General features: G+C 41.6%; 1 protein-coding gene and 1 long non-coding RNA gene across 12 annotated transcripts in view; one reads left to right on the plus strand and one right to left on the minus strand.

The window, feature by feature from the left end:
• Positions 1-24,542, minus strand: part of GRIN2B (glutamate ionotropic receptor NMDA type subunit 2B) — a 291,546-nt gene that overhangs the window by 226,270 nt on the left and 40,734 nt on the right. Inside the window, exon 1 of one of the 11 annotated variants that reach the window (XM_083573740.1) lies at positions 19,249-19,530. The exons of the other annotated variants lie outside the window; for them this stretch is intronic. The gene's annotated coding sequence lies outside the window, so the exon portion shown is untranslated. Of the gene's footprint in view, positions 1-19,248; positions 19,531-24,542 lie in introns of those variants that run through there. 11 annotated transcript variants of the gene reach the window in all.
• On the plus strand, positions 301-8,070 carry LOC310743551. The gene is made up of 3 exons (XR_014539091.1): positions 301-392; positions 2,884-2,977; positions 7,897-8,070. It is a non-coding gene; the product is annotated as an uncharacterized lncRNA (long non-coding RNA).

The raw sequence follows: 24,542 nt of genomic DNA on the forward strand, positions 1-24,542 counted from the left end.
TTGCCTCCAACAGTGAAGATAGAACAACAAAGCCATGCCACTGATAATCTTGTCCTGGCTGGTATGTAGGAGAACAACTGTAAGAGTTGTTGTCTGCAAGCGGAAGGGCTGGGAGCTGGAGGGAGAGACATTCCTTGCTCTGTGCTGAACATAATCTGTGGCTTTGGGCACCCCTGGAAACCTAACGGGAAGCCAAATCTATGGGAGTGTTAATGCTGTGAGCCCTTCCATCCTATGCTCAGTGTATAGGTGTAAACAAAACTATAAATATATATAAAGTATAACTATTTATCTTAAAGACACTGCAGCCTCCGCTGACCTTTATCCCAAGGAAACTGAATCTTGGGTAAACACTTGGAACCCCTGGATTCTCTTGCCAGTCAGAAATTGAGGTAGTGTGTAATAATATTATTTTTTAAGTTTAGTTGCTAGAACTGTACACAGTATTCCAACAGTGGTCACACCATGGATTTGTACAACAGCATTATAATATTGGCAGTTTTATTATGAATCCCTTACCTAATGATCTCTAATGTGGAATTTGCCTCTTTCACAGAGCTGCTGCACACTAAGTGAAAATCTTCATGACCACAATGTACATTTCTGGTCAGTGTGACGCTGTTGGATTTCCTTGGCAATTATCCATTTACATATATGTTGAGTTTGATAGCACTATGGTCACTGCCCCCAATCAGTTCAACAGCATCATGTACATCCCACTTCTGCTCCTGGGAACCACTTCTAATTAAATCCAGTATCACCACATCTCAGATCCCTGATCAATAGTCAAGGGGAACAGCCATTATGGGTATCTGGACATTTTACCTCTTTGCAGTGACTGGCACACACAAGCATCCATTCTATGTGAGGGTAATTGAAACCACCCATTGCTACAGCATTTCCTCCTCTGGATTCCCATCTCAAGATCACCCTGTGCTTTTTGGACAGTGGGATAATTATATGTTCCCAGTGTACTAAACTACTCTTGGAGCCCAGCATTACCACTCACAGTGATTCTGTGGAGAAGTCTGTCCCTTTTTGGATTCCTAGCTTGTTGGTCTCTTATGTCCTCTGTGATGTACAGAGCAATATCACCTCATATATATTGTGTTTATAAATGATGAACAGATGAGGTCACTTCCAAGGTAACTTTGTGGCTTCACGTGCATAGAAACCTTGACATCATCACAACTAGCTGTCAAGTGACTGAATTAATTATTCTACATCCAGATTCTCAGATTAGACAAAGGCACTGGTATTAAAATGTCCAAATGTTTCCACAGTCCATGATCACATAGGACCGTTTAAGATGAAAAGCCTCAGGAATCAGGGTAAAATCCAGCTCATTTCCCTCTCACTCAGGTATCCTGCGAATTCCACATGAGCCTATTTATTTGAATTAATCTGGCTTTTTATCGTGGGGAGGGGTGGGGAGAGATGGTGTCTATTTTTACACAAGAACCAGCCAACTATTTCAGGAGAGACTGAATAACATAAAAGGGAGGGCATGCAATAGTTAAAGAGTCATTTAATATGTTTGATAAAGATGTGTTCTCACTTCTAAGCGAATTGGGTCTAAGCTGGAATCAGAATCCAGTATCCCAAATTGAATGAAACTATCAACTTGAGGAATCCTTCTGAGTAACAAGCCTAGCACAATTATTATCTATTCTATAATAAGTCCTGAGTACATGCCATGTTCATAATAAAATATCCCCCAAGTTACACTGCAGACTACTATAGTATACATGGCGTTTTCATTAGCAAATGCTTGCTTTTTAAACAAAGTTTCCAAAAGCTCAAAACTGTCAATATAAACATAAATAACACTTCAACACACACAGTTTCAAACGCAAAGAATGCTGTAAATACTAAGCAAAGCAGGGAGAAAGACATGATGCAATGGTGTGTAAGTCAGTGATTTTAAAACACCCTCCAACATACCTAGTATGAAGCCAACACGCTTAAAGCAAATATATGAGCTGCAGCTTAGCTCATCTGCATACACATCAAGACTCATTTAACTGTTAGCTCTGAATGAAAACCTACTCTCTAACACCCTTATCTTGCTTATTCTCATGGTGCACTTTGAACTTCAAAGCTATTATTTTACTCAGTTTGGCTCCCATCCTTCACAACTGAAATCTCACTATTTCTACTGAAATTAATGGGACTTCAGCGAGAGTAGCTGAATTGCAGTTTGGGAATTTAAAAGACCTATAAGGGTGTGTTTTGCTGCCCCTCCACATTATTTTTACAGCAGCAGTGGGTTTTGTGTCCAGCTGGCATCACGTGTGAGTTGATAAGAGAAACTCTTCTAACTGGACAAGGTTAAGTCTTATAGAAAGCAACCACTATGTTTGCCTGGTTCAGACAGAAAAGGCAGGAATAGTGAATTGTGGTACATAAAAGCAAAGGAGGAAACACCACAATCACAGAAAGATGAACTATAGGAAATGGCCAACACTGAGGCAGGGGGACAAGGACATACAGGGTGAATCTAAAGGCTACCACCACAAGACACTTGGTTGCTTTTGCTGCTACAGACTACTCTTGAATTTCTCAGCAAGGATAAAGCTAAGATTTGTACACACATAGTACTTAATATGCATGTAGTACTTTAAATTATGCAAAGTACTTCACATGCATTATCTAGTTGTTATCCTTACAACAGCATAGTATGGTAAGTGAGCACTTTTATTCCCGTTACTGGAGACAGGAAGGCCACTTCTCACCCACAGTCCTACACCAGCCCATGACTCAAGGAACAAATTACTTGAAAAATCAGAAAATGTGACACTTCATATCTTTATAATCCTTACACTGGGGGAAAAGACAGATTACTAATGCACTAAGGAACATATTTGTATTTTCAAAATGCAGCCTGTACTGACCAGTGGGGTGGTGATGAGGAACTGGATCCGGACAAGGTGCCAGATTCCAAAATCCCCAACCCTCACAAAGCCAACTTTGACAGGTAGGTGAGACCACCAATCTGTCAATCGCCAGATTACATGTGGGCAGCAGCAGGGGGAGGGGATGATTAACATGTAGAGTCAAAACTACATATAGGCAAAACAACCCCTCAGAACTAATAAATTTTACCTTCTAGAATTGGTGCAAGATCTTGCGATGGCCTTGAGAGCCCAAGCAATAATCTCTCAGAGACCAGTAAGCAAGTAGAAAGCTTAAAAGCTCTTTCTGTGCCAGGAAAACCCAGTGAAAAAAGAGGTTTTAAGCCCTCTGCCTTGCATGCATTTAATTTGAATGATTGCAGCTGACTAGCCACCACATGCATAAAACTGCAACAGAGCAAGTGAAATCTGCATAAGTTGCAATCCTACTGTAATGACATCTAGTGGCTGACATCTGTCAAAGTTCAAAGGTGGTAACCGCCGATCAGCTGATTGGAACCTTATTTGAAGATGTGCTTTCAGCACCAATCCAATCACCAACCCAGCGTCAATCAAAGAGTGCCTTCAAAGAGCCTTGCTCTGGAAAGGGAAAAAGCCGCTCTGTTTCTGAACAGAGTGTTTTTTTCTAAGTGGAACTTCATTTCCCTATCGCCAGAAGAAGTGGTTTGGATTCAAAGCACTTACTCCAGGGCTTTAAACCCAAAGCAACTCCTCTAGGGAGCTCCCTAGTGCCATGGATCCTATTGGAGTACCAATCAGAGCTGAATGGGAGCCCTGCTTGCAAAGATAATATCATAGAATCATAGAGTTGTAGAGTTGGAAGGGACCCCAAAGGACATCTAGTCCAACGCCCTACAATGCAGTGGGGCAAGCAGCCATGGTTTGTGGGAAGCTGCCTTGTGGACCAAACTGGCAGCTGTGACAGGCCTAATTAGACCCACAGGCCACAGTTTCCCCACCACTGATATGTATGGTAGGGGTAATGTGCATAACAACCAGCCACTGTGTGCATTCACCATACCTCATGGATAATGTGTGAATAACCTATTCATTAAGAGGAAACTGTGTGCACATTTTTCAATCATTATATATCCTCTCCAACAGGCCTTGGGGAACTTGCATATTTCAACAAATTTTTGTACACTCTCTGAACAATACGCACACTCTCTAGTCAAATTCACACTTTCCAATAAATGTGCCCTTTGTTCCTATCTCAAGTTCAGGGGTGAGCAGCCCATTGTCCAAAAGTTCCATGCAGAACACTGTATAATTTTATGCATGCACATAAACAGGACAGAACTTAATAGACTTAATTTGACGTAGTAATCTGACATTTGAATTAGTCCTTGCTAAATGAACTGATATTGGAATGGTTATTAGAAATCCCAATGCAACACTGTTGCCACAGTCATAGTTTTCTGCTTTGCATAAACTGACTTTCCTTTTAGACACAACGTAATTGTCTAGTTTATGGGAAAACCAAAGTTATCCAAGATGCTTCGACATGGTAATTTCCCCAGAAGTGGGGAAAGTAGTAGCTCCAAGAGATTATACCTAGTAGAGGTGGATTGCATGGCTATCGTTTCTTCCTATCACAGGCATACTTGAATGATGAGAAAGCTTCCCCAGACTCAAATCAACATGGGCTTCCCTAAAACAAGCTAAAGGGGTATAAAAGGCTGCAGGCTCAACTAAAGGGTTTGCATGGTGATGACAGCTTTGCCACAACCTACCTGGTGTGGCTTTGTGACCCACCTATGGGTCTCCACACACTGGTTGAAAACCTATGCATATAGGATTGCACTTCCTCTGAAGTACCGGTTTGCAGCTTGGGGATGCTGCTAGATCTGGCATTGCTGAATATCCAAGAGGTACTTGTGGCTGAGAGTGTGTTTGTCCAGCTTTGAGTGCTTACTGAATACCTTCCTCTTTCAACAAGCCTTGTATTTTGAGCTCTTTCTCAGCCTGCATCGGTACTGCAATTGCTTTTAAGATGCTTTATTGTTTTATCACTTGTTTGCTGCTCTGGGTTCATCTGGGGAGAAGGGCGGGGATATAATTTTAAAAAATAAAAATAAATTGAGGTTGGTTAGGAACAGGCTTGAAAGTTAATTTTAAGCTCAGGCGCATTCTGCAGTGAAATTTCCTAATGCAAATCAGGAGCATGAACACAGCAAGGTCTAGAGATCTCACCTCTTGCACTGCCATGTGCACTTCCCAACTCTCACCCGCCTCCACTATCTCCTTCACTTTTTCACTGACAATTTTGTGGCAGTGATGAGGACAGATACTGTTGTGTGGCCTTCATTAGGCTCTGAAACACAGCACTAGGACTCTGAGTCCCAAAATTTCAAGGATCAAAGACCTTAACAAAGGCCAGGGCAGCAACCTTTTTCATTGTCACCAAAAAGTATGTTTCATTGAGACAGGGCAGCTGTGTGGAAGGCAGTAGGGCCAGTGCCAGGAAAGTTAAGTACAAGCCGAAACTGAACTGTTTGGATAATTGGACTTCATAACCAGCTGGAAAGCTCCAAAGTGGAGGAGTCATATTCTCTCAACGCCACAATTCTGAACTTTAACACTGCCAATACTGGACTCTATAGCAAGCACTATGTCTAACTGAGAACTATATTGGAACCTACATTTGAAAATGAGAGAATCAAAAATTAACTGCCCTATCAGAAGGATTCTGGCTCATTAATATATAGCATGTGTATTGCAGGTAGGTGGGCCAGAGGCTCCCTAGGCTCCCTTGCATCCCTGTGGAATGCCCTCCCATCAGATGTCAAAGAAATAAACAACTATCTGACATTTAGAAGACATCTGAAAGCAGCCCTGTTTAGGGAGGCTTTTAATGACTGATGTTTTAATGTATTTTTTGTCTTTTGTTGGAAGCCGCCCAGAATGGCTGTGGTAACCCAGCCAGATGGGTGGGGTATAAATAATAAATTATTATTACTACTACTACTACTACTACTACTAATACACCCTGGGCAAGAAGCTGCCCTCCACCCCCATCCCTTCACCTGGAAGCCAGAGTGGAGGGCTTTTTTGCGCGCGCACACACACACACACACACAGGCCTGCACACTTGACAGGGGCCAACCTGGTCAACCCCTAGGTATGCTCCTGAGATGGCTCCAGTTAAAGGATATTTGGGAACAGATCTGGACACATCTGCCTAAGACCTTAGAGTGCTGCTGCCTAAAACAGTAGATTAGACAGTACTGGGTTAACTATACAAGTGGATCAGTATAAGGTAAAATACATGTTTCCAAAATAGAACCAAGCTTGTTTATGTATGAACCATATCACATGCCTTCCAGATGTTCAAAATGATCTTATACTTGGTGCACATGCTTGCAAGTGAATAAATGCCTGCACAAAATATAAACATATGTCAAGCCATACAGGAGTTGAAATCTAGAAAAACTCTAGTTTGGCATCACTAAAGTGGAAAGCTTTGCAATCAAAGTGGGGTTTGGGTCAGCATTCTTATTTTGATTGAGCACTATGATAAATTTTAAAATCATATTTTATAAGAGTGTACTCTTTCATTTCTAAGAACTCACCTATTCTCATCTGATATATTTAAAAATGCACTATCGCTCCTGACACAGCTGCCATATGCATGAGAGGTATGAGGTTGTTTCAGAAACTAACAGCAATTTTGACATACAGCTTAGGCAGCCATTACTTCCAAAATGCCACACTGACAGTCTCTTTCTCAGACATATGGTCTTGAAACTCTCTTCTAATCACTAGCGCTTTAGGCAAACCCAAGATTGTAGCTTACTCATAAATACAACTTTTCCCATTTTCATATGACTTCAGAAGATTTTCCTCAAGACTGCCCAGCATTTCCAAATGCAGACTGGGAAAATTCCTATGATGATATAAGCAGGATGTATATGGTGTGTTGCTTGATTCACTGATATTCCAAGTTCCATTAAGTTCCACTTTCTTTTTTTCTTTTCCCTCTTCCACCCCCCTTTTTTTGTAGTCATTGTGAACTGCAGATTAATTTCAGCTTCAGTTTGTACAAAGAATGTAAGCAAGTGAAGTGCAAGACCAAAAGAACAGATGTGTCATCTTGTCACTTTCATTAGGCTTTCCCTTGGGGACATTATCATTCTCAGATGTTTCCAATAACCACATCTATCACAGGAGAATTTCCCCTGGCATCCATAGACCATGGAAAGCAGTAACCAATGACGCCCCCCAATTAGAGCCAAAACTAGAAAATGAGCACATGTACACAAGTTCTTGGATTTGTTTTATACTGTAAATGCATACAACTATTCATCTGATGTGTTGCTGTGTGTATTCCTTCTGCTACAGTGCATTGCAAAGGCATTTCTAAGAGAAATGCAGTAACTGAATATAAGTTGATTTTCTGTTATGTGCACAAGAACATAAGAAGAGCCTGCTGGATCAGGCCAATGGCCCTTCTACTCCAGCATTCTGTTCTCACAGTGACCAAGCAGATGCCAGGGGGAAACATGCAAGCAGCGCCTCAGCACAAGAACCAGCGCCAGATTTACATACGGGCTGAGCAGGCTGCAGCCCAGGGCCTCATAATCTAGGGGGGGCTTGGCCTCTTGCCCATTTTTTTTAACAGGCAGATTTATCTAGGCCCAGTTGCTTGGTAACATTAAACGCTTGACGTATGACAGTTACACTAGCATGTATTTACTGTTTAGTAAAGTTCGTGGAGGCTTTATCATTTGATTCTGAGCAGCTTTAAAGTCAGCAATGAAGCATTACAAGAGTTCAGATCACTGTCTTTCATTATAGCATGCATTTTGAGAACACATGAAGATGCTTTTATATCACTGTGAATCACAATATTTAATTTTGACTTTTTGTGAAAACGGTGAATAAACGATATGGAGGTGGTACTGGTAAAAGAAAGCGGAAAAAATAAGAGAAGGAAATACTCAAAAGTTTAAAGCCAATCACGTCATATGGCTTTGTACAGCAGGCAGAAACAGCCCTACATAAACCCTCAGATACAATACATTTATGTCTACAAAAAGAAGAAAATCAAGTACCGTAACTACAATGACCAGTCTGAGCAGACTGTAGAACAACCAGTTTATATACAAAATGCGGCCTCCCAAGAACTTCACAGAGAACTGTTGTCAGTAACTACCTCTACAGGTAAAGAAACTTCTGGAGAAAAGTGTGAATGAAGTGACAGGACCTACAGCCAAAGAATTAACACAAGGCGCTGAAGGAACATGTCACGAGACAGTTACACCAAAAGAAGCAGTTCAAGCGCATTACTGTCTTAAAGAATTGGAAAACAAAGCAGATGATCTCAGCACAAAACCTTGCATTACAGACACAAAAATACCAACTGCACATGCTACTAGTGATTTCAGAGAAATCAGGTTTGCAGTTCACATCAAATAACAAGGAAATATCATTCTGGATTGAGAAAGCTCCATTGGAATGTCAGCACTCAGCTGCAGCTTTTATCACTTTGAAACAAACATGCAAAAACCAAGCCTGGTTCTGTTCAAAGAATTTATTCTATTCCACCAAACTAAATGGAGAAACCTACCCTCGATAATGGCTAGTGTATTCTCCAAAAGAAGGAAAAGTCTCCTGTTTTGGTGTAAACTTTTCTGTAACCAAACTACCTCAACTACAGCTTTAGCTTCTATTGGATTTAATGATTGACATCACACTTTTCTTTTTCAAACCCACAAAAATTCTAAAAATCATATGAACTCTCTGCTAACATACTTAACAATAAAGTGTGGTCAAATGCTCACATCAAAACTCTGACAGCAAATCAAAGCAGAGCAAGATTACTGGAGGCACGTACTTCAGCGAGTTATTGCAGTGATTTCCCTTTTGGCAGAATGTGGCTTGGCATTTAGGGGAGACAATGAAATATTTGGTTCACCAAGCAATGGTAATGTTCTTGGATTGCTTGAATTAATTGCCAGAGCTGATCCCTTCCTGTGTGCTCACATAAATCAGTATGGAGGTAAAGGCTCTGGTCAGTCATCATGCTTATGCAAAACCATATGTGAAGAGGTTATCCAGTTGATGGTTAATACAGTTCAAGAAGCAATACTGAGTGACATCAAATAGGCAAGTTATTTTAGTTTATCAGACAGTTCAACCCCTGATGTTTCCTATATTGATCAACTTACTGTCATTGTTAGATATGCTTCTCCTAGTGATGGATTTCACTGTTACAGGCCCCCACTCCATTATTATGTTCTATTTCCATGTCCACCAAGGACATGGAAGAGCTGAGAGCTGAGCTGTAATTGGGTACCAAGGCATCCAGTTCTAACGTTAAATATCACCAGAAGATGTAGCTCTATCAACCTCACATATTCTTCCTGTAACTGTTTAATCTTATGTGTTGTCTATGTGCTTCCCACCTCATCTGAAACCCATTACTTCATGATCTGTTCTTAATGACTAATACAAATAATTGGACCTTGCCCTTTTTAAAAAAAGTTAGTGGTACATTCACTTATGTCTCTGCCCACAGTAGTATTTCTGAAGGCTCAGTGTGATTCGCTCGCTGAGATTTCAAAGATGTTGGATGGATGACTCGTTCTTCTAAATTTGTGTAGTTCTATGTTATTAAAATGCAATGCCCAAATTAAACATTTAATAATTCTGTAATGAGAATGAAAACTCCATAATTATTTGTGTTGGCTAGCAAATCTACTGGAAAGTTGCTTCAAAAGCAAAACAAAAGGAAAGGAAAGGAAAGGTCAGTCCCAACAAACAAACAAAGGAGCAGGAATACCAAGAAACTGCCCCAGCTAAATAACAGCATAACCACAGAGCTATTAATTACATACCTTATTCTATATTGAATGGTAGTGGAAAACATAATTTTGGTTTTTTTGCAGTTATAACAATATGGAGAATGCATAGAAGAAAAGCTACACATTTGTAAATGCCATAACTGGAGTCTATCAAACGGAGTAGTTGGGCACTCTTGAACTGAACCTGAGAGCCTATTTCACTCATTGCTTTAATCATGGGCATTTATTTTGCAGAACATACCAACACAATTTCAAACTGCAATTAAATTTAAAAAGTTAATAGATCTGGCAATTTCTATAAGTCTGGAATTAAAAATGTAAAACATTTACAAAATAAAGTAAAAGATAATAGCCATCTCAGTTGTTGCAGAAAGTGAGTCTCGTCCAGGAAAGGGAAAATGTAATGTACTCACCCTGGGTCTATCTCAGTAAGTGCTCCAATCAATTAGTGCATAAATACACAGCGAACAACATTACAGCAGAAACCACTGTGATATCTACTTTAACTAATGTACTGAGATAAAAGGGCTTCCAAGATGTTAAACTTCAATGTACAGCAAAACCAGGAAAACTATTCCTGAGTCCTGACCAGCATTTGGTAACAGGGTGATCAGATGAGAACAGGACTCTGGTCTTAATAGTTGTTTAGAAGAGAGAATTGCAGCAGATGTAGCTTATCATTCAAAAATTCCCTCTTCTATACAGTGAGAGATGTAAATAGTCCTGTACTCTCTACACCCTTCCTAGTAGGAATGGCTAGCAAGTCATAGTCGTGAGCATTCTTTAACACAGGGATGGCTAATTTGCAGCCCTCCAGCTCCTATCATTCCTGACTATTGCCCATGCTATCTGGGGGTAGAAGGGAGATAGAGCTCAGCAACATCTGGAGGAACACAAATTAGACTCCCTTGCTTTCAGACCATCTGAGGGTCACAAATCAAGAACTGAAATATGCCCCCTGCAATGACTGATAAATAACATCCCATACACACTAAGTAAATCTAATTCTAAATTGTCTTTCAGAGTGTAAGGATGTACTTGTACTATTCAGGCCTCTCTCTGCAAGTCTTTTGCCTCAAAGTCTGTTCAGTTGTATATTTGTGATCTTTTTCCCCATCAAACAATAATAATACCCATCAGTTTGGGGACTTTGCCCACCAAAATGTCATGTATCCTCCTGCTTTCTCCTTTCGAAAGCTTTGCTTTTTTATTATCATCCTTCCCTAGGTCCTTTTGTTTACCCCTCCCTAAGATCAACCTGTAGTGAAAAGTTCAAAGTAAGAAAGTGCTCCCCCATACCCTTTGCATTTGCACAGGATAAGGAATTTGGGCTGGTGCAACTTCTCATGCAGATGTGAAAAATGCTGCTCTTGGTTAGCGTTCCTCCTCCGCACAACTATCGAAGTGACAGAAACGAAGGGCAGGGCTCCAATAGGAAAAGCTTAGCCAATGGCACCCAGAGGTCCTTCTGCCAACTACATCCCTCTGGGATATTAAAGCAGTGGCTTCACTGCCATGAGTGCTGCCACCACAAAATTACTTAATGTGTGTGTAACATAGAGCAGCAGCAGTGAGCCAGCACAGATATCACACAGGATACCTTATTATCTTGACTAAAGGCGAGCTGTAGGGCCAAATTTTCCCTTCCCCAAACCTCTGTCATTCCAGGAGTAAATAGATTATTCCCTCCCACCTTAAGGGAAGCGCTGGCAACAAATTTAAACTGCCGTTAGCATTAACTGGGGTTCACATGTGAAACCAACATTAGATTATGACTTCAAATCTCATAGTAACCTCCATCAAAAAGTGGAGCCAGCTTTATACCTTGACTATACTTAATGCAGGGAAAGGGGGATTTACTCCACAATTCTACAGCAGGCTCACACAGGCTGCAGTTCTAATCCCACACACATAGGCGTTTACTTCAAAGTAGATTGGTTAAGACTGCAGGCACTGTTGCTTAACTATTCTTCATGCAGCATCCCAGTGGCAATAAAAGTTGCTAACAGGAACTGAAAGACTATGCCAGGCTTCCTCAACCTCGGCCCTCCAGATGTTTTGAGATTGCAGTTCCCATCATCCTTGACCACTGGAAATGCTAGCTAGGGATCATGGGAGTTGTAGGCCAAAAACATCTGGAGGGCCGAGGTTGAGGAAGCCTGGACTGTGCTATGGTGTATGGTGCTTTTGCGGGGGTGGAGTTTCTGTATTAATATCCTACCTCATATGTCCCAGGGCCGAATCCTAGCACTGAGAACAATGTATGAAGCTTACCCAAATAACTTTCATGATAAAATTTGTCATGTAAGCCCCAACTTTTTGCCCTGCTTCCCCTTCCCCACCCCTCTGCTTCTAAAGTGCCACATCTCTTGGTTACATGGAATACCAGAAGAGGGAAAGTATGACAAATGAAAGCAACACACCAATTCTGCAGTATTTTTCATCCAATCTGGCACTGGAACCTACATTAAGGGAAATACTTCTAATAGCTTCTCAGGACAGAACTTATCTTTACTCAGAACCATTTCAGCCTAACTGATTTTTATCTGCACACTATTAGCTGAGCTATTTAACCCCTAATAGTTGACACGGCATATTACAAGCAGTGACGTTTTAAAGACATGTAAGTTGAGTGGGGCACTTGCAAGAGACAGGGTTGGCCAAGTGGTTGTTAACTCAGGTCTTACCAGGGTTAATAGCAACTCTAATTTATATTAATAGGTATCAACTACTCAGTATTAAATTAGGGGCGCGGGTGGCAATGTGAGTTAAACCACAGAGCCTAGGGCTTGCAGATCAGAAGGCTGGCAGTTTGAATCCCCGCGACAGGGTGAGCTTCCATTGCTCGGTCCCAGCTCCTGCCAACCTAGCAGTTTGAAAGCATGAAGTGCAAGTAGATAAATAGGTACCACTCCAGTGGGAAGGTGCTGATCTGGTTCACCAGAAGCGGCTTAATCATGCTGGCCACATGACCTAGAAGCTGTACGCCAGCTCCCTCGGCCAGTAAAGCGAGATGAGCACTGCAACCCCAGAGTCGTCTGCGACTGGACCTAATGGTCAGGGGTTCCTTTACCTTTTTACTCAGTATTAAACAATGTTTATTAACTAACTTTCAAAAATCAATAGCTCTGAAAAATGAATTAAGTCAAACGGAATAAAACTCACTGCAAAAATACACTAATCTTTGCAAGGTATTTGCAATATTTTTAGCATGTAGCCCGCTGGAGAGAGGGCAAATGGGGGTTTAAAATGCAGACTTTCCATATGGCACTGCAAGCACACTAACACCTGGGACATGAAGCCCTGATGCCAAGGCAGTCACAGAGGGGTCCAAACAGCAAATGGATACTGGATTCCTTATAGTTACTGTTTAAACCAACAATTAGCTTTCAAACTCTGTGAAATCCATTTTAAACTAATGCTGCAATCCTTTCCACACTCACAGATTGAGCACATTGAGCTCGGAGGGACTTCTTTCTGAGTAAGCATGTGCAGGGTGGGACTGCGAATTTTAACAATAGAAAGGGAAGGATTATCAGTGCACACTGGTTTCCTGTTTTATCAGTGATCTCACCTTTAGCAGTGGGGAGAGCGCAATGTTTCTGTGCAAATAAATGGGGTACAAAGCACCTGCATTTAACTGAGCAGTGGCTTTGAGTTGTGGGATGAGTGGGTAATGGAGGTGGCAATTTAACTAGATTCATCTTTGTTGCAGCCCAAGATTTTTTGTGGATTTTTTAAAAAAATTATTTATTTTTTTTTACTGAACTTCCCTGTTTTCAACATGCATATGCAATAACCTTTACACTGCAAGCCTGGTCATAGCTACTCACAAGTAAGTTCTATTGAATTCAGTGGGGCTTACTCCTAGGTAAAGGGTTTAGGGTTGCAGCCTGACATACAACCAGCCGCCTAATCTCAAATGACTACTCAACAGCAATGACAGGTGGCCTAAAAGAGACAGAATCCAAGGATTAGGCCCTGCAAATACCCAGATGCCAGCTAATAACCTAACAATATGCAACCAAGAGTTCATTGACCTGCTCACCCACCAACATGATCTATCCATCACAGCCCAACCAAACTTTCTGCTGTCTAAAAAGGGCAAACAGTCCCAGTGCAAATGTGTCCCAATGGTTACAAATTTGCCATCAAAAATACAAAATACATTCAGATACAAAAGTTTAGGCCTTTCAAAGAGAGGTTACAGTGTGAAACCGAAGAAATAGAATGTATCGGTAAGTTTGACTGTTGCTTTCAGCTAATCAAGACCAAAGTTCTCTCTCCCAGTACAGACCTTAAATTAGCACAGCAAACAAAGGAATATTGTTATTGTCAATGGCAGCTCTTGTGAATGAAGTCAATCCTTTCCTAATATACATCTGAACTTTGCAGAGAAAAATCACAGACTTTATCTCTTAAATTTCATGGCCTTCTACAATTTTTCTCTCAGCCCATGGAATGCATGTTTGTAAATATATATATATATATAGTTGTATATATTAAAGCTTTATATACTACCGTGACCACAATATTTGGAAGAAGTCTGATCTGTTATGTAGCATTCCAATTTTATTATTTGGGTCCAAAACTCAGAAGAGAATCACAACTCAAGAACAAGTCTGTTTATTTACTTCAACATCCCACCTCCAAATCACTGTGGTTTGAGTTGCATTGGAAAATAATTCACTGAGATTAAAAGCTAGAACTGTTCCCCAAAACAAAATATCTCTCAACTGCCTCCCCTCTGGAGCTCTGGGTGTTTCCCAAGACACTTTGGTTTTGTTTCTCAGAAAAGAGACAGGGGAAAGTTTACATGTTTAACTTTTTGGAAAAACAGATGCCTCGTGGTGATTCCAAAGCTTAGGGGATAGCTCATCTCCACTGAGACACCTTATTCACAGTAAGTTCATGGCCCAAATCATCCTGAGTTGCCTTGTTTTTCACTCTGTGTGTGTCAAACACACACATACACCCAGAATAACACTTAAATGTTTCCGCCAATATCTTATGCCATGGTAAAGTTCTTAGTCCAGACATAGGAAACCTGTGGCCTTTCAGATGTTGCTGTGCTACAGCTGATATCATCCCTGACTATTGGCCATGCTGGTTGGGGTTCATGGGAGTCAGATTCCATCTATGCTAAAGAAGCTGTAAGACTTTTTTTGGTATTTGTTCATGATTGAATACAAACCATACATTTGAAGCACATGACTTTCCCCAAAGACTCTTGGGAACTCTAGTTTGTTAAGGGTGCTAGGAATTGTACCGGGGGGGGGGGGACAGTTCCCAGGCTTATTTGGGGCAAGCAATCAGCTTTAAATATATGGTATGTACACAGTCAATATCTTATGTAATTGTTCCACTGTCTGCCTGTATCTTGATAAAATGTGTGTGTTGTTCAGTATTATAGTGCAGAACTGTACTGGTGACATTGTATTTCACTAATAAAAATCAAGTAGGTGACAGTTCTTCAAGCATTTTTTAGATAATTGTTTATCAACCTCAGGCCCCATCTGAAAAGTGCAAGTAGGTTCTTGTAAGTCCCCACCCCATTCTGCGATATCAACAGTGGACTACATTACAAGGCTGTCATAGTATCTCTATTATTAAAAGTGGTTATTAAAAGTGGATCATATTAAATTAGATTAGATTACAAGGTTCACACAAACCCATCAGTCTTGTACTTACCCCATCCCCACCCCCCAACATGCAGTATGGGGATGTTAAACTACCCCATAATTCAAGGTTACCATAAGCTCATAGCTCAGCATCAGCCCCTCACACCTTATAACATGGTATCTCTTTCTCATTCGCTGCCTCTCTGTTATATGAGAACATTAATATTGGTTTCCTTCTTCCCTCTTAGTATAGCATTTGCAGAGCAATTTTGATTGGGGCAGGGGTGGAATCTTCATCACATTTTCCCCACACAGGACCTGAGTTTGGAAAAATCATTAACTTCTGTTTTTGCTTATTCTATATATAGGCAGTGAAGGGGGGGCACTCTGCTGCCAAATCACTGCAACACGATCCTAAGAGAAACCTACCACATCTACCCTTCTAACAAAAGAAATCTATGGCATCAAAAATAACTAGGAATTTCAGTTTTCATAGAAAGAAACTGTCAGTCAAGAACTTCCTTGTGTTTATGCTTTTCATTCCTAGTAAGCATTAAGCGGTACTCCTCTTAATGCTTACTACAGAAATAAATATTAACATGTTTATTCTATACAAACTGTAGGTAGAAAAGATCAGAAATTGAGCTGTTATATAGAACCAGGGTGTTTCTCACTGTGCATCCTAATCCTATAACTTTTATTGCCATTGTACATAGGAAAACAGCTGAACAGCCCTACATATGTTTGCATTGTTGTGTGCACATGTTTACTTGAAAGTAAGTCTCACTTGTGAGTTCAATAGGATCTATTCCCAATGTAAACATGCATAGGTTTGCATCCTTAGTTGCATAGTTTGGAGTCAGATTTCTCTTTCAAATCACAGCCTCCTCTCCTTTCTTTGAGAGAAAAGTAGTTAAAATGACCACTTGTGCACTGTAGCAAGTCTTCCCCTGAAATAGTTACTCGTGTATATGAAATGGAAATAAGATTTACCTTTCTTCCATAGTCCATGAACATTTCCTACTGAAGTCTGCGTTGCAGACAAATGATCAGAGCAAACTGTTTCCTGTTTGCTTTTAATACAATGCTGGAGAGCTGCTTACAAGAGGTCCATTGTTACAAAAACAGAAAGTCTAGGATAATCAGAAGGAATATTTGAACAAATATTAATTATGAAACACAGGGTTTCCATACAAGAAACTGCCTGTATCTGTAGCAACTTTCAGCGTAAGATATCTAGGAAATAGATTGTAACAAGCTAATGGATGGTACCAAACTGTTCTTTAAGTAGAGGGAAACATTACAAATATTTAACAGCTTTTACTGACACTCCTAACAACCATTGTGTGTGTGTGTGTATCTATATCTATATCTATATCTATATCTATATCTATATCTATATCTATATCTATATCTATATCACACAGAGAGGAAATCAAAATAATCCTCTATGGCACATTGGAGTTGGAGATTGTGACTTGCCCCCAACAACCTAATGTGAACAATATTGTATCTGTTGCACCTGAAGACTAAGAATTATGGCAGGTTGTTTTTGGTTTTTTTAAAGGTTTTGCATAAGCATGTGGAACCACAAGGAAATATTATTAACGCAGAAGCCAGGATAATGTATTTCCCAGTGCAAGTAATGCCCTTCAAAGATAATCATTTAGGCCACAATAACATTTGCCACCCTCGTAAAACCTAATGTGTTGGTTTTTTTCATTTCCCAACAATTACTGCAGGAGGTTGGACGAGGTGACCCTCGTGGTCCCTTCCAGCTCTATGATTCTATTTCATTTATTATTGCTCACAATGGAGCTTCATACACACATTTTTTTATACAGCTATTCCACAAGTCACATGAAATCACTTATTAAAATTTAATAAGTTTTGGGAGAAAGTAGTTTATTATATAAATATGACTGTGTGGGGAAAAAATACATTTTTCAGAGGAAAATATTTTGAACTACATGCCTACTATATAGAATTTGACAACTGGAAAATGTAAATGGATTCTTCATGCCCTTACTATGGCCAAAAGACTACTGGTGCACTGAATGGGTAAGTGTACAACTCCATTTAATCAATGAATTGAAGCTATGACTACACTTGCAACTTATGAAGGGATTGCTTATAGACGTAGACTTTGCATGGACAAGCATAGTGACCTCTGGAATGCATTTATACAAAATATAGTGGGATATATATATATATACATGGATAATAATAATAATATGTATACTTTAGTTAATAATATATGGAATTGTAATTGTTAGATTTTATAATGTATTTTTATTTTTATTTAGTTCAATTTAAAAAAACAAGTTATAGGAAATCACAACCAGGCCTGGATTTTTAAAATGGTAGCTCTAAGCCAGTGGCAAGGGCATCTGGTCCTTCAGATGCTGCTGGACTACAGCTCACATCATCCCTGAACACTGGTGATGCTAGCTGGGCCTGATGGGAGTTGGAACCCAACAACATCCGGATACTCACAGGCTCCCTATCCCTGAATGAAGCAAAAATAAAAGAAATGAATTTTGAGTCAGAGAACATAAAATTAGTTCCACTGGCATTGCTATTGGCTTTTTCCTTTTAGGTCAGGAATCCAACTTCCCTGTCTTTTTTTAAAATTCCACCTGTTACAGATACAGGGTGAGCATCCATTGTTAACCGGATAGCTTGTTAAGGTCAGGAGAAGCAGCTGTTACTGCATCAATGGAAAACAATAAAAAGAGACGATGATGATGATGGTGATGATGATTTATCTATACCCCACCTATCTGGCTGTGATGACTTCCTGATACTTGGAAATCTCTCTCCAGGTTTTGAAATGTGATGCTATAAGAGTTTAGGATGATAACACCCTGCATATAGTGTATGGGGCAGAGAAATGATTTGGAGACAGGTTAAAATTAGTTTAAACAGGAGGAAAAAGGAGATTTTTAAGAGCTGTGAGTTAACTTGGGTGAAAGAACTCTCTCTGGAAATGTGATGTACAGATATTGGGGAGCTGACTGCTGCTTTTAGGAGTTGGCCTGGTTCCAATAGCTTCTGCTTGTAAGTAAAAGCAAACCAACAAAGAATTTTCATCCAAGGGAAACAAAACTCATATTTCCTGAGATGATGTGACTAGCATGGGCATCATTCCTAAACATCCATGGTTACAACTGACCATTTCGTATGTTTTCTGGAAATCTGTTGTGTTTTCCTTTATTAACTACATGAGCTAGCATAATTTAAAATCTATCCTTAAACTTGACTTTGATACCAATCTGTCCTGCACTTCCCAAAAGACAAGCAGAAACATAAAATATTCACACCATTAATTGTACTACAAATTGAATACGTACAAATTTTATAAGGCTTTGCTTTAAAAGCACAAACTCTTATGGGGCAGTGATGGATTCAATATGATCCACAGCTTCTAATTTTCTTGACTGGACCAAAAATGCCAGAAGATTTTTCCTCTAACAATTAAAACAAAAGGATGTGTATGCATTCCCCATATCCTGAGTTGCTTATTAGTGTTGCAGGAGCGAAGGGGGTGTCACTGGATATTTTCCCAAACTTATTGCTTCCCTAGTAACAAGTCATGTGCTCTCCATCCCCCCTCTACCTTATTGCCAAGGGTCAAAAAACCAAGAGTTTATGTCAACTCCGGTCTAAGAAGAATTGTACTTCAGGGCCGCCCACAATACAACTTCTAACAAGTACTGCCATGCATGCGCCTGCACTTCTTGCACATTGTGCAGGTTGAGTATGTGCAACCAACCCAGGTCTGCTTGCATCAGATATGCAATGACTCCCACAAATCAGTGCTGCTGCAGAGAGTCGTGAGGACTCCTGCTATAAAGTAAAAGGAAAGGGAAATGAAGAAAAGCTTGCAAGAAAGTAAAATCTCACGGTTCAGCATGGACCGAAGAGTGCTGTTATTTCCTCATCAATGAAGTCCTGATCATGAAGACAGCCAATGGTTTCAACATCCCTCTGCCTGGTCTCTTGAGTCCACGATCATCCCAGGGAGCAAGCAAGGAGCTCAGACAGCAGACTCCCCTGAACTTCACTGTTCCAGTGACTGAAGAAGCCTCTGCTCACATTCACAGCCTGCTAGCAGGTGGAGCCGTTTGCCTGGGCTGCGGCCAGCTCCCTCGGTCTCACCGAGCAGAGGCGGATTAGCCGGCAGCCGCTTTCCTCTTTATAGAGGCGATAAAGAAATGAAGCAATCCGGACAAAGGCACGAGAGGGGAACTGTGCCGCTCAGGTTGCTGACAGAGTTTTTCCCCGGCTGCTAGATGGGCAGGAGTCTGATGCGAGTGCGCAGATGAAATGCCAAGGACAGGCAGCTCTGGATATGGGAGAGGAGTGGGGTGGGAAGGCAGAAGCCGGGGGTGCAGATTTGGACAGCTGAGGCAGGCCGCATACCTGCCTTATTACTGTATTTCAGATGAATTGATCCAGTCTAAGGGATCACTGCCCTCGTCCCCTACTCACAAGTCAGAGGGATTCGAATTACTGCCATCCTCGTGTACAACATGAAATCAAATGCTGTTAATATTTTCTACTACTATTTAGCCATCTCTCAAACGGGGGAGAATGTGTTTTCGCTAGTCAGCGTTAGTCGTTAAGGCGCTATAGGGTATTTTGTTCATTTTAATCAGCATGAAATGTGTATAAGAGGGAGAGGGGAGTGGGAGTGGTAAGTGTGCACAAAAGGATGGAGCGCACGAGTGTGTGTGTGTTAGAGAGAGAGAGAGAGAGAGAGAGAGAGAGAGAGAGAGAGAGAGAGAGAGAGAACACAGTACTGAGGAAGCGGTTTGGGAAGGCGACGCGTGTGCGCTGCTACCGCCTTGCGATCCCCTTGAGGTATGGCAGTCGGTGGCGCAGCACGCGCTGCAGGGAGCGGACTCTGTGCAGGCCCTGAAGGAGGCGGGAAAGGTCAGGTGTGGAAGGAAACGAGTTCTGATTAATCACTCTCACCTTCTTCTGAAGGATTTGCGGGCGCCTCAGCAGCGTGTAATAAATGTTAAGGTATGATTAAGATACTGTTGGCAGGTAAGGCACGGCTATATCGATATACAGGAAAAAGAAACGAAGAGTTGGTGGACCTTACGAAGTGGAAACGCGCGCGCGCAAGACAATAGCGTGAGGGGAGGAAAGCCAAGAGCGGGAAGGGGAAGAAGCCGCTCGAGGAGACTCTGGTCGTCGCCACAGGAAGGCCTGGCACTGCGAACGTGCCCAGCCGCAACAGCGCTGCCTGGAGGGGCCCTCGCCCTACTGCGGCTGACACGCGCCTGCGCGCGCGCTCTCCCGCCAGGCACGTGCCTCCAGCGGCAACAGGCGGGGCGAGCAGAGGCGCGCGGCGCGCGGGCAGGCTGGGCCCGGGGCTCGTGGGGGTTCGCGAGCGCCTGCTTGCCGGCCGGGCCTGGACGAAAGAGGCTGGGCGAGGCCAGGTCTGCCAGGACAGAAATTTATCGCCTTGGGGTAGACGGGGAGAGAGGAACGGGAACGACGGCAAAGAGGCCTCGCTTGGTCCGCCTCGTCTGGGAAAGGAAAAGCGAGCCTCCTGGGCGGGAGGGAAGCCGGGCGTGGCCGCCAGTCGGCAAAAGGCGCCCGCTGTGTGGCTTTGCGGGTCTCTTCGGGGTATTTATACGCGTGCGCTGCCTCCAAGGAGTATCCAGCTGCAATCCTATATGCACAATTGCCCGGGAGGAAGTTCTGCTGAACTCGGCGGCCCATACTTCGGAGCAGGCACGTTGAGGAAAGCGCGCACTGCAGTGGCCAAGGCTGTCTCGCGAGCTTCCTCACTAGGATGCGACGGAGCCCATCAGCTACAGAACCACAATATCCCAAGGAGGGACAAGGATGTCAGATGGGGCATGGAATGCAGGTCATCGTACCGACAAGTTGTGTGCGTGTGTGTGTAAGCTCTACGTGTTAACATTTCCCCTAGATGCTGGTTATCTCTGTCAGAAAATGTTGACATGTGAAGTGGACCTTACAACTCCATAGCTAACTGAGAATTTTTGATACGCAATAGTTCCCAGTGTATATATAGTGATATTAGTTGCGGGGAGTTGAGTCCGCTAAAAGTCCTGGGTACCAATAATTTCTTAAGTTAGTAAATGTAGATTACTAAATGCTTGAAGTCTTCACTCAGGTGTGAGACAGTTTAGCAGTGTAGAAATGCAGGCTGAATCAGTTTCCTAGCCAGGAATTACCGGTACCTGGGGAGAAGAACCATAATGCAGTAAACGGAAGGCAGTGCGTGACTGACACAAACAGTTACCCTACGCTGAAGCAGAAGAGTATGAGCCCTCCCTCCCGTGAGGGGATGGGGCACAGATACAATGGCCAAGTTTAGGATTTCAGTGTTTGATGATGTAAGCTGGGAGGGGGAGTTCCAAGTGCACAGTGATGGTAGCTGAAGGGAAAATTGTAGCCTTTTTTTTTTTTTAAGAGGCCTTTTAAAATTTGAAAAGCCAGGCAGGAGGAGAACTTTGAGCAGGCTGGCAGAGGCAAGCTGGAAGAGATAGACAGAGGTGGTGCTTTGGGTGCCTTTTCATCCAATGCGGCGCTCCTGCAGGAAGCAAGCCCCTCCTGAGGTGTGAATGCTGGAAACTCCTTCAGTAGTAGACTCAGGTGTAAATAAACCATATTTCATAAATACACTACAGTCTCCGTTATGCCTCCTTTCCGAAGGAAACACAAACCCCGGTTAAGTGCCAGGACCCCTAAAATCTTGTGCACCGCTCAGGAAAGACTGGGTTGGCCGGTAACAATAGATATACACTCTGACTGCTCCTACATAAACTAAAATGTATGTGTGTCAGCATCACATATTTTAATTTAAACATTATTTTAATGGTTCTTTCATTATGGGAAAATATGAAGGTCATTACTGTGATTTTTAGCGTTGCAGTTAAAAGGTCTTCCAGGGAAGCAGATGCAACAATAGTCACTATTTTCCTATTTTCCTTTTAATATCTGGGAACTTTTTTGTGCTATCTATGTGTGGTTTTTTGTGTGATACTGTTTGTGATATGCATTGCTGTACTAATCCTGCAGCACAGAACTCTCTGCATGTTCACATGCAAATAAATCCTACGGAGTCCAATAGGGATTACTACCAAGTGTGCAGAGGATTGCAGCCCTGATTTCTAAAATGAGAGCTGCTACAGCTCAAACTTCCCTGAAAGATACATCCGTTTGGTTGGAAGCCTTATCTCTACTCCCGGTTATCTGGGGCTTTTGTCTGAAGACCACTTCACAGATGGGGTTTTTCTGATATAGAAATAATTTGCATCTACTGAAAAAAATGTGTAGACCCAAAGAATTCACAAGTACTGTATCAATTTTTCAGTTTTTGGAAGCTGCTTGCACTGTGACTTCCCAACATGTCGAAACACGGCAAACTAAACAAACTAAACACACTAAACAAGTAGTTTATACAATATGTATAAATGGGTGCCAGAGATTGTGTGGTGGTTACTACATTGATATCTCTGCATAGAAAAAATGTCCTGTAACAACTTCCAGTAATCACTGTAAAAATGCTGCAGATTCAAAGGCAATTACGTCACATATTTCAAACCTGGCCTTGGCATTAAATAGCTATTATATTTACATATGGTCACTTCGAGAGTTAATCATCTTCATCTATGAGTGCATGTATCAGTGTACATTTCTTTTTGTGTCTTCTTCTGTCAGTATGCAAGAGTGGATTCATGATAATGTTGCATGATGTGTATTCCATATTTTCATCTACCTATCGTGGTTGGTATGTTCTTTATCTATATGGTGAATATGTCCCAGGAATAATGTGTGTGTATACATCTGAATGTATATGTATCACATTGTGTTTGTTTATTCTACATAACATTTGAAGTTTATGCCTATCAATATGTGTATGCTTGTATCTCTCACTGTGAATGAATAGGTAATTATGCTGTCATTTTTAGTGCAGTCACAGCTAACTATAGGGTCACACCTCCCACCTTGACCTTCCACAGATATCTGCCACTCATTTGCCATTGCTTTACCATTCACTTCCTAATCTGCCTGCCCATCTTCTGTCACCAGTCAGACTTTGTACAAGTTAGTTCATAATTTTATTGCAGTCCTAACCCCATCTGTTTTCCGTAACATGTTGCAATGGCATCCAACTTGGGCTGCTTTAACAGGAAAGTAGACAAATTCATGGAGGATAAGGCTATCAGTGGCTATTAGTCCCAATAATGGCATTCATAGTTCAGGTATCAGCCTCTGTATGCCTGTGAATGCAAACTTTGGGGGATCATGAGTGGGACAGTGAAGTTGCATTAATGTCCTGCTTGTGGGATTAGCATAGGCACCTGATTGGCCGCTGTGGGAATACACTTTTGGACAAGCTGGGACTTTAGTCTGATTCAGCAGAGCTCTTATGTTTTGAAGCCTCTTTGAAGTTCACCAACCCACATACCAAATTAACAGCAGGCATCCAATGAATTGGAATGCGAAAAGAACGAGGGTCCAGATTATTAACCAGATTATTCCAGATCCAAGGATAGAAGTGGCTTTGTATGCCTTTCCCCCATAGCCAAGTTGCCCAAGCTATTCGGGAACTATACTGTGATTTGAGAGGCCTACATTTTGTTGGATGTATTCTGTTGTTGGTTGATTGTACTACTTGTACACTGATTCAAGCAAGAGAAGTAGCAAATAGTGGTGGCATGAAGTAGAATAGATTAAAGAGGTGGCTGAAAATACATTTAATCAGTGTTTGAAGAGAACTGAAGAAGTCAAACTGTGCACCTGAGTACAGAAGACCTGGAGCTGCTGCTCCCCTTCCCTTGCTTTCATCCATCCGTATGTTTGGACTGCTTAGGAACTGGAGAATTTAGAGGCTAATGGCATTTTCACAGATGAGGCTCTGGATACCTTTCAATCGGATTCCTTCCAATGCATCATTTGTGAGCATTATTAAAGCAAAGCAGGAGAGAATCCTAGTGAGTGACATGAGCTCTCATGATGCACAATTTGCATTTCAGCCTTCCTGTCCTATTGCTACTGATGGAGACAGAAAGCAGGAAAGGCCAGTTTTAAAACTGTGTGTCCATTCCAGTTTGTGAAGATGTGGGGAAAGGTGCATTAAGTGTCCTGTCACACTGCAACCTGCATTCTAATTATATATAGGGATATTTTCACACGTGAAGCTTAAA

This window comes from Podarcis filfolensis (genome assembly GCF_964270895.1).
Source record: "Podarcis filfolensis genome assembly, chromosome: 10".
Lineage (NCBI taxonomy): Eukaryota > Metazoa > Chordata > Lepidosauria > Squamata > Lacertidae > Podarcis > Podarcis filfolensis.